The 11,652-nt window shown below is 37.4% G+C and overlaps 1 long non-coding RNA gene across 1 annotated transcript in view; it reads right to left on the bottom strand.

Moving 5' to 3' along the window:
• Window positions 1-3,979: 3,979 nt before the first annotated feature.
• LOC119779306 overlaps window positions 3,980-11,652 on the bottom strand; it is a 43,785-nt gene continuing 36,112 nt past the window's right edge. The window contains exon 3 of the long non-coding RNA XR_005280208.1: window positions 3,980-4,023. This is a non-coding gene — a long non-coding RNA (uncharacterized LOC119779306). The remainder of the gene's footprint in view (window positions 4,024-11,652) is intronic.

The following is an 11,652-nucleotide window of genomic DNA, read 5'->3' as shown; positions in this document are numbered from 1 at the left end:
TGTATGTATGTATGTATGTATGTATGTATGTATGTATGTATGTATGTATGTATGTATGTATGATGTTTTAGGTGCTTAGACCTGACAAATATGCAGGGCACTGTGCCTCGAGGACCAGAATTGAAAACCACTGCATTGGAATATCATTACTTACTTTTCTGTATCAAGGGTTATCACCTCAGATTGAACCTGCCTGAAACCTGAAACTCTGGAGAGTTTCTCTGCCGGTAATCTGCCTGTCAGTTCTCAGAAGTTCTCTGGAGAACAGTTCCTGTCAAAGATCTGCCTGCCCGCTCTCAGAAGATTACCGGAGACTCAATCAATGATCTGCCTGCACTCAGTTAAGCTCTGCCTCCGCCTCTGCCCTCTGCCTGCCATCACCCTCTGGACCCTCTAGGTTCCACCCCTCTGCAGCTCTCCTCCACTCAAGAACAGGTACAGATCTAAAATCACTCTACCTGCAAAATTCCCTGGACCTCTGCTAACTTCTCTGTCCTCCCCTGCAGTGAACCCACTCGTGACCAGTCAAATCACATCCTGGATCTGATTAACCTGTGTGCTCTAACAGAACCCTCTTGTGACCAGTCAAGCCACTCTCTGAACCATAACTACTTTGTACATTTATTGGCAAATACATTTTTGAACTTTTCTTCTGCCTCAGAGTGTTCTGCATGTGGGTTAGGCATATTCGCACGAACATGACAGGGTCACGATCGGTGCTGGTGCCTATCTCCAGCTGTCTATGGGCGAGAGGCGGGGTACACGCTGGATAGGTGGCCAGTCCATTGCAGGGCAAGACAGAGACAAACAGGACAAACAACAATTCACGCACACCTAAGGAGAATTTAGGAAGCCATTTAACATAACAGTCATGTTTTTCGACTGTGGGAGGAAGCCTGAGTACCCGGAGAGAACCCATGCATGCACAGGGAGATCATGCAAACTCCATGCAGAAAGACCCCGGGGCTGGGAATAACTAGTAGCAAAAATAGTTCAGAACTATATAATTCTACATATATAGCTATATCTCCAAATGTTAGTAATTATACACAATGTAGCCTACTAGTAGACATTTTAAATCAATTAAGATTTATGACTTTCTTTAATCAGCTGCATAAATCCAGGCTAAAATAATTACAGCTTAGTTAATATGACACCCAATGAACACAGTTTGTAAGAGTTACTTATCTGGCTGTGGTCGCAGCTATTCAGATTACTTGGAGAGAATTGCACAAATGATTTGAGTAACTTTGCAAATCATAGAAGTCATCCACACCTCCAGATGATATAATTATTTAAGAATTTCCTTGAGACATATCCAGATAATTTGAACATTAAGTAAAAGAAAACTTTCTGGCAAGCGGAGGAAGGTTGTGACAGTATTTTTTTGGATTGTGAGAAGGATCAGAACATAGGACCCAGAATTGGCCAGACAGACAGTGGTATATTCAAAAAAGAGTTTATTAACGTAGCGTGCGCCAGCTCGACTGCAGCAGCGGATTTAAGATCACTGGTATCTTTGCCGGAATAGAGGCTCAGGTCAGTGACTTCAAAACTCAAACGATAATAAGCATGAAAGCCAACACCCTGGAGAGGTTCAGTCTGTGCCCAGAAGAAGGAGTGTTATCCAGAGGAGCGGAACTCCTTTGCTTTTTACTGAGTCGGCACCAGAGATCCAGGAGAGAAGAGAAACAGCGTTCTTCAGCATCCTGAACGCGCACGGGAACCAAAAGATCCAGAAGGGTAATCTAAGCCATGGTCAGAAGACCAAGGTCCAAGGTCAGCACAAGATGGAATTTAGGTAAAAGTACAGGAAGAACAGAACAGGCAAACAGAGCAAACAGGGGCAATAGAAAACTCAGAAGTCCGTAGGCAGAAAACAGATCAAGAACCAGCAGAACTAAACAAAGGGAGCTGTAGAGTTAGTCTCGCTAGGAAGTTTGATAATCTGGCACCAAAGGCCGGGGTCCAGAGGCTTAAATGGCAGCAGGAACAGGTGGATGTGATAAGAGCTAATGAGCAATGGGCAGAGCAGAGCAGAGCAAAAAGGCCTGAAGGTGCCAAGATCATTATATGTAAGAACATAATATGTTTAACTGGTTGATAATAGAAATATACCAACAATGATAATATTTGTATATTCCTATTACATTCACAATTCTAAAGAGAAATTGTTGATGATTTAAAATAAATGTGAAAAAACTTTACATGAACTTTTTGTCTGAACACATGACACATTGAGGCCATAAAGAGAACAATAGGATAAAGATGTTAGAGGAAGGTCTATCACTGTGACTTGGGAAAACATTTGTTCGTTGTTTAAGCAACTGTTCAGATTGGGTGAGCATTAAACCTTAAACAATTTGTTTCTGAAAGTCATATGTTACAGTGACTGTCTTAATAAAATCTGTCATTTAGGATGAAAACTATTAAACTATTTTATGTCCTCAACATATTAAATAATTAAATTAATTATTAATTACAACTTATTTATTTTCATTTCCCTAACAATCTGAAAGACTTAGTGATTTACCTCAGAATTATTTGGGATGAGACCAATAGCGATGTATCCTGAGGAGTTTCCACTGAGTTCAAAGGCCATGTCAACGCCGTTTGGGATGTTTATAGCAGTGGGCTTCACAGATCCAAAAAGACAGGTGCCACTGCCTGCAGGGTCACAGTGGTCAGGTACCGCCAAACAAAATTTGGTCTTGCCACATCCTGTCCTGGTAATGTCAACCTAATTAAGACAAAAACACATAGCCAAAGTCAATAAACAGTCAAATTATTTAACTGTTAAATGTTGAGGTGGAAATGACGACTTAAAGGTTTAGTGGGGGATGTTCTTTTTCCGGGTGGATCATCTAAATAAGTGGTCCTCCTAATTATCAATCCTGCTGGTGAGTCTGACATAGTGGAAAATTTGCTAATCTTCTTTCGGAAAATAAGCTTGTATAAGCAATGCAAACAGCAACTTTTAAACAGAGGGTGCACGAGGAGAAATGGGCTTGTGCATGCTTTTGCACGTGTTTAATAGACATTCCCTCTCGGGAGCAGGTACTGAGGTGAGCATGTGCATTTTTTTTTTTAAACTGGAAAGGGCTGGTCTTCACGAAAATTCGTGAAAATCCTCCACTATACCTTTAACTGACCCAGTATCTTTAATGTGAAAATATAAAAGCATAGATGAAACTTTGAATTAGTCAAACTTATAAGAAACTATTACACAGAAGAGTTAGTTTTATTGCTCAAAATCTGATAGAAAACTGACCATTGCACTTCACTAAGGAGCAATGAACTGCTGATGTGCTTGAAAGTGTGAATAAGAAAAGGATACATTCACTACTTATTGTAGTAAAAAATATATTTTTTATTTTTAGGTTAAAAAAAAAAACTTTATATATATACTGTATATATATATATATACTAGAAATATTCAGTAAGACTTCTTCACCTGATTAAAAATTAAAAATCAGTATTTATTTTTACTACATTATCAGGTAGTACATTTTTATTTATTAGTGTCTTTTTAACTTTTGTGTTATTTAAACTACTAGTGTGAGCGTATCCTTTTCTTTAATGGGAGGGTATGCAAATTCCGTAAAAATTCAAAAAATATCCACTGGACTTGGTTTTCAAGATTTGAAGACGTTTCGCCACCTCTCCAGGAAGCTTTCTCAATTCAAATGTCTGGATCCGCAGTGAGTTTGAGTCTTATATGGACAAGGCCTTGTATCGCTTGGAAACATGCAAATGGTAACCGATATGACTGAGAACCTTCATTAGCATAGAGGGTATGCAAACTTTCATGCACAACTGTATGTCAATGAAAAATTTGTCTATTTTAAAATCACCAAATTCACATGAATTTTTGTTTGTAAAATTGAATAGAGGATATTTTTGAAGGATGAGATTTATAGAATAAAAAATCAAAAAATGTTTTCTCTGAAGTACATGTTGCTCATAAAAAGGTGTTTTAATAAAAAAATTTTCAGAGCCACATCCTGTCCTGGTAATGTCAACCTAATTAAGACAAAAACACAGTCAAAGTCAATTAACGGTCAAAGGATTCTTTAACTTATGTTGAGGTGGAAATTAAACCTTAATACCTCATACATGGCACATTAAATGACACAAAAGATTGTCTTATTTTTTTTTCTTAAAATCTGATAGAAAACTGACCATCGAAGGTCTCCAGTAAGGCCCACAGAATTATGGCTAATGGTTAACTTCTGTCGCTATGTTGGTAATATTAAGCTCTATGTAAACCATCAGTTACTCTTTAACATCATCGAATCAAAAGACTTTATCCTTTCTTTGTTGCTCTTTTTTCCCCGCCATGAATCTGGGTCTAATAAAAGTTTTTAGATGTAAATGTTTGAAAAATCTCTCTGTCAAAATCTTCAGTTTGTAAAACTGAAAGGAAGATATTTTTGAAAGCTCAGATCTTTAGAATAAAAAATCAAATCATTTTTTTATTCTTTGAAGAACAAGTTGCTCATAAAAAGGTGTTTTAAAGCATAAAAGGCTTGATGATGATAAATACTAACCTGTGACAACACTGGTTTGAAACTCAGAGTCAGGAAAACCATCATTGTGGCGATAACCTGGATCCCTGTATGCTCCATTGCTGTCAGGAAAATACATTTTATTTACATAAAGCTTTATTTTCAGATAGAAATAATATAAAAATTTACAAAGTCTTTAAATTGTTTTAAGATATATTACTACAATCTAACATAATTCAGTACTGTGTGTGAGCGCAACAGAAAAAAATTTTGAATTTTATTTTTTTAAGGTTGATTAGATTATTTTTAAAGAAATGTAAACACATTGTTTTAAATTACTGAAAGAAACATCACATTTAACCATCTGCTTATTATTTTTTTAATTTCAAGAATCAAGCAAATCAGACTTTGTTTAAAAATAAAAGAAATAAGGAAATATTAACTTACTTGATGTAGAGTTGAAGGTTAAACGCTGGGTTGAAGCAGGGAGAAGTGTTTTCCGCTTTAGGAGCAGATGTCGGTGCTGATGCTGTGGAGTTGTGTTGATGAGGGGAGGCTGGCTGAGCTTTTTAACATCACCTCAGAAGGGGCGGGGCTTTGTAAGATCACTTGTGCAATTACAAAGATATTATGGGAGAATATGATGCAAATAATGACTTTAGTCTTTCTCTTAATGAAGAACTGTTTCTGTAAAACTGTAACTCTGTAAGTTATTCCGCTAAGGAATTTTGTTAAACATGACTGGAATAAATTCTGCTAATATTTAACCATGTTTCCTTCTTTGTGTACGCTCTCTGAGAAACAAAAACTCCATCGAATTTGGACCGGGTAAAAAAGGTTCTAAAACAACAAAAATGGTGCCGTTTTTTAGAATTAGAGTCGAATCCTGCTAAAGCTGATGAAACTATATAAAGTTATCTGTTTATTTAGAGCTCAAAATGCAGAGGAACGTCTACCTTTACATGAACGAATAAAAAAGAGAAAGAAATGAAGTGATGAAACAAAGAGAAGTAATGAAAATATTAGATCAATTGCAAGAGCTTTATAAGGTATGTTGAATGACCCATGACAGTGATGAGTTCAGTTCTTTTGTCAATATTAAAAGGAAGGCAATGTTACCTTTTAGGCCGAAAAGGGAAGGGAAGTAACTATCTAGTCTAGCTGGGGGCTGTGAATGAGGATGTGATTCTAGGACTAGTTGGTAGCGTTTGCCTCATTAATTCAATTCAATTCAATTCAGTTTATTTATATAGCGCCAAATTCACAACACATGTCATCTCAAGGCACTTTACAGTTCAACCAGATCATACAGTCAAATTGATACAAAGTTTTCTATCTAAGGAAAACCAGTTGATTGCATTGACTCATTGACTCAAATACAATCCCTCACACTAAGCATGCTTGTAGCGACAGTGGAGAGGAAAAACTCCCTTTTAACAGGAAGAAACCTCCAGCAGAACCAGGCTCAGTGTGAGCGGCCATCTGCCAAGGCCGACTGGGGTTCAAGGAGACAGAAGCAGAGATACAAAAAGCAGCTGTAAAAGGCGGCCCTGTCCAGGAAACACACAGCCAGGCAGACGAGCTCCAAGGCAGCTCCCATGCCAGAGGATGAAGAGAGCACATCCACCCAGCCACGGCCAGAGAAACAGGACCACACCTGAAGACAGGCCGATCTCCAACATCTACAAACAAGGGTGTTGATGGAAGCAGCACAGCTGATGTTTCTTTCCTGGATGACGTCACAGCCAAACAGGAACAGACGAGGCAAAGCTACTCTGAGGAAAAGCAGAGAGAGCAGAAGGTTAGAGATTGAACAAACAGATTCTGCAGAATAGGAGAACAGAGAGAGAATTAGCAAGTAATGTATGAAAAACTCCTAATGGTTAAACTTGATCTGTAAAATATACAAAGGGTGTTTTGTGAAGAAGAAATAACATTGTTTGAAAGTATAATTGATTATTATAATCTTTCAAAAACATGTATACAAAGGTGCTAAATCTGTTAAAGTTCCTTTAGCAACATATATTAAAGTATGTAATTTTTTTTCTTCTTTTTTCTAAAACAATAATAACTTGTGGCAATGAAGAAGTAACTGTTTAGAGGAACAAACAGTTAGTGAGGGAGGCAGATGGAGAGTGAAAAAGAGGAAGGAGAAAGAAGCTGGGGGCTGTAGTGTAGGCCGAGAAGCTGCACAGAAGTTTAAGGGTTCCTAATTGCACAAATGTAGATTTACCATCAGTAAATCCCCTGAATAGTGGCGTGATACAAAGAAAGGTTGGGTACTAATGGACACATGGGTTTTACTGCGTGATATAGAATGAGCTGGATGCTGTTTTAGTTTGCTCCATTCTTTGCCTCAGAGATGGAATAACTTAACGTTGGCGGCCGAGAAGAGAAAAACAGCATTCTGAACATTATTTTGGGAGTTTCTACCTGATTGATGGAGTTGGGGACAGAAGTCACAGTGGATGTGGATTTTATTTTTCTATTGTTTTGGATTCCAGTCTAGTTTATCCTTTGCATTTTTGAATAGATTCTTTTTTTTATTTTTTCCTTCTTTTTAAGTTCCGGTTTGGATTACTATTCACCTTTTTGAAAGAATTATTTGATACACATGGATGTACCTGACCGATCTTTATAGGTTGAACCCTTAAGGATTGGATTATTCTTGTCCTGCCTATAGTGATAGGCCCTCATCACTAAGAAAAAGGATTATCTCCCTTTTGCTCAGGACGCAGAGACTTTCATCAGCCATCTGGACTAACAGTTGTTTGCTCCCCTACCTGAATTTGAAGCCTCTCCTTCAGTAGTCAGTTTAGATAGATTAGATAGTTTAGCATTTAATTGAATAATATTTTTTTCATTTAATTTAAATTTCAATTCAATTCAGTTTATTTATATAGCGCCAAATTTACAACACATGTCATCTCAAGGCACTTTACAGTTCAACCAGATCATACAGTCAAATTGATACAAAGTTGCAATGAGTCGGTGCAATCAACTGGTTTTCTAAGGAAAACCAGTTGATTGCACCGACTCATTGACTCAAATGCAATCCCTCACACTAAGCATGCTTGTAGCGACAGTGGAGAGAAAAAACTCCCTTTTAACAGGAAGAAACCTCCAGCAGAATCAGGCTCAGTGTGAGCGGCCATCTGCTGAGGCTGACTGGGGTTCAAGGAGACAGAAGCAGAGACACAAAAAGCAGCTGTAAAAGGCGGCCCTGTCCAGGAAACACACAGCCAGGCAGACGAGCTCTGAGCCAGCTCCCATACCAGAGGATGAAGAGAGCACATCCACACAGTCACGGTCAGAGAAACAGGACCACACTGGAAAACATGCCGATCTCCAGCATCTATAAACAAGGGTGTTGATGGAAGCAGCACAGCTGATGTTTCTTTCCAGGATGGCGTCACAGTTAAATAGGAACAGATGAGGCAAAGCTACTCTGAGGAAAAGCAGAGAGAGCAGAACGTTAGAGATTGAACTAACAGATTCTGCAGAGTGGGAGAACAGAGAGAGAATGAAGCAGAATGATGAAATGGGGGTCCCTATGTCCTCCAAAAGTCTAAGCCTATAGCAGCATAACTATAGAGATAGCTCAGGATAACCTGAGCCACCTTAACTATGAGCTTTATCAAAAAGGAAAGTTTTAAGTCTAGCCTTAAAAGTAGACAGGGTGTCTGCCTCACGGACTAAAACTGGTAGTTGGTTCCACAGGAGAGGAGCCTGATAACTAAAAGATCTGCCTCCCATTCTATTTTTTAGAAATTCTAGGAACCACTGGTAAACCTGCAGATTGAGAGCGAAGTGCTCTGTTAGGGACATAAGGGAACAATCAGATCTCTGATATAAGATGGAGCTTGGCCATTTAAGGCTTTATATGTGAGAAGGAGGATTTTAAATTCTATTCTGGATTTAACAGGAAGCCAATGAAGAGAAGCCATGATAGGAGAGATATGATCTCTCTTTTTAATTTTCATCAGAACTCCGGCTGCAGCGTTTTGGATCAGCTGAAGGTGTTTAACTACAGTTTGTGGACTTCCTGATAGTAAAGAATTACAATAGTCTAGTCTTGAAGTAACAAATGCATGGACTAGTTTCTCAGCATCACCCCTGGACAGGAGATTTCTAATTTTTGCAATGTTCCTCAGATGAAAGAAGGAAATTCTAGAAACCTCTTTGATCTGGGATTTAAATGACAGGTCCTGATCAAAAACAACACCAAGATTTTTTACTTTATTATCTGAAATCAGTTTAATCCCATCCAAATGAAGTGACTGGCTAATCAGCTTCTTTTTCAGAGACTCTGGTCCAAAGACTATAACTTCTGTTTTGTCTGCATTCAGAAGAAGAAAGTTAAGAGTCATCCAGGTTTTTATGTCTTCAAGACATGCCTGTAATCTATGTAATGGGTTAGCTTCATCTGGATTTATTGACAGATGCTGCTGAGTATCATCAGCATAACAGTGAAAATTAATCCCATGCTGTCTAATAACTCTACCGATTGGGAGCATGTATAAAGTAAAGAGAATTGGTCCTAGCACTGATCCCTGTGGTACTCCACAGGTAACCTTTGAGCAAACATGTACTAATTTCTAAAGGTGCTTATGCCCTGCTAACCGTTTATTAATAAAGCATATTAAAATCAGGTTTAATAAGTGGACGTTTTTGATGTCATATTTTATAAAGAGTTCTTCAAAGGTGTAGAGAAGAGTTGGTGTTGGGTTACAGAATAAAAACTGAAGATCTTTTTAGGATTATTTTGGCCAAGATTTAAAAAAACAACATCCTAGTAACACTGCATGAAAAGTGTGATTTTCGTCACTCTGCGGCATTGTAGATTGGAAGTTCAGGTTAACGGCTGTTCACGGTAATTTGCAGGCAACACCGAAAACTCCCATAAATTGTAAGAAATTGACGTGGGCTTTCTTAGGCAGTGTTCCCCCCATGCCTCCCCCCCATGGAATTCTAGGGGAGGCTTTAACATGTAAATGAAAATGCTGTGAGCTATACAAATGCAAATCAGGGTTGCAGGGGGAGTTTTACCCCAAGTGACATTTTTCTAAAAGGTAAGGAAATCTCTGGCTCAGTATAGCCTAATTATACTCTTACATTTTAGCTTGAATTGATTTATTTAATTAAAGTACACTAGATTACTGTGTATGCCATTAGCAATGGCAAATGTTATGTAAAAAAATACACAAAATAATTTATTTCAAAAATTAGTTTTAATCAGAATCAGTTGGTAAAATGTAAATCAGAATCAGCAAGGTAAAATGTGCATTCCATGCAAACAACATTAGAATCAGAATGAGGGGTCTGCAGAGATCACAGTCTCCTAGAGCTCAACTACTGTACATAGTGGCATGACTACCGTCACCTTTTTTTTGGTCTTAAATGCACAGAGGATGTATTAACCACACATCTTCTAGCAATGCGCTCAACTGGCAGAAATGATGCTGGGTATGACGTGTCTGTTCCCTGCAAGCTCCAAACTTCTGTTGGCTTTCCATAAAAATGTCTGTCCGGATGGGGATGAAGCCATGTTTACATGATAGATGCGACGATACACGACTCTTCCCAGACTGCCATTCATAACATCCCTGTTAAATCTGCCGTGAAATATCTTGGTGTTCACATCACCAAAGACAATAAATTACTGGAAAAACTAAACTGTTGGAATATTTTAGATAAATGTAAACTTAACTTAAATTTGTGGTCTCAACGTGACATATCAATTTTTGGTCGAACTTTCCTTACAAAAATGGAATGTCTCTCAAGATTTATCTATCCAGCTTATTCCATATCCCTTCCTAAACATGCAATTAAAGCTGTAAATCAAATTAACTTCAACTTTATCTGGAAAAACAAGACACACTACATTAGGAAAGGAGCAATGGTTAAAGAGTATAATGATGGAGGTCTTAAAGCAATAGACTTTAAATGTTTAGACGGAATGATTAAAATGAATTGGCTCAAATCTTTTCTAAAAAATTAAAATAGTTTTTGGTTTCATATCCCCTCCAAATTATTTATAGAATTAGGAGGAATTAACTTCCTTCTTAAATGTGATTTTGATCCCGAGAAACTTCCTGTTAAACTTTCTTCTTTTCATCAACGCGTCTTACTTTATTGGAAACTAATATTTAAGCATAACACCCCACTATGGAACTCCCAATATGTCCTATTCAGGAACAAGTCTTTATTTTACAAGAGCTGGCTAGAAAGTGGTATATGGTCGATAATGCACATTCTTGATGACAAAGGGAATTTTTTACCTTTTGAAACTCTTTGCTCTAAATTCAAAATAAATAACAGAAAACAATATAATATATTAATCAAAGCCCTTCCTCAGCCTCTGATCATAATGTCATACAACCTACTCCTAAACCATGTCCAGGTAAAACTTCCCTCTCTGTTACTCAACGGTCAGTCTGTTATTGATAAAAAGCCGACCAACAATGTCATACGTAGTTTGTTTGTCAAGGAATTTCATCCCGATACATCCCACAGAAACCTAATCTCCAAGCATTTTCCAAAAGAGAAAGTGGGAAAACTGCAGAATAAATATCTACAGTTTCCTGTTGCTCCAAAGGTTAAAGAAGTCCATTTCAAAATAATCACTAAAATATATCCTTCCAAAGAATTTCTGAGGCTCCGTTTTGGTTTTTGAAGAAAATGATTGCACCTTCTGTGAATGTGAAATTGAAACTGTTGGTCACCATGTACATTACGATTGTATGTACATGAAAGTTTTCTGGGAAGATTTCTGCTTCTGGTGTTCATCTAAATTTGATTCTCCTTCTCATCTGGACAAAGAGAATGTTTTGTTTGGAATAGAAATGACAGATAACCTGCAGGACCTAGCCTTTAATGTGTTACTCATGATGGGGAAATTTTACATTCACAAAAACAAATGCATGAGGACCAAGCCAAACTTCAACGTTTTTCTAAAAAAAACTTTTTTGTATTTTCAGTCTTAAATTTATATTTATGAAGAAGAAAAATGGTATATTATAGACTTTAGTAAATGACCATAAACTCAATGTAAACCCCTAGCTATTATTATTTTATGTTTATTTTATTTATTTGTTTATTTATTTATATGTTTGTTTCCCTTGTTTTATCTTTATTTATTTTT

This window comes from Cyprinodon tularosa, unplaced genomic scaffold (genome assembly GCF_016077235.1).
Source record: "Cyprinodon tularosa strain WSP-4 unplaced genomic scaffold, ASM1607723v1 ctg1018, whole genome shotgun sequence".
NCBI classification, from domain to species: Eukaryota; Metazoa; Chordata; class Actinopteri; order Cyprinodontiformes; family Cyprinodontidae; genus Cyprinodon; species Cyprinodon tularosa.
Note: the sequence above shows the minus strand (reverse complement) of the source record. Positions and strands in the feature narration are given on the sequence as shown.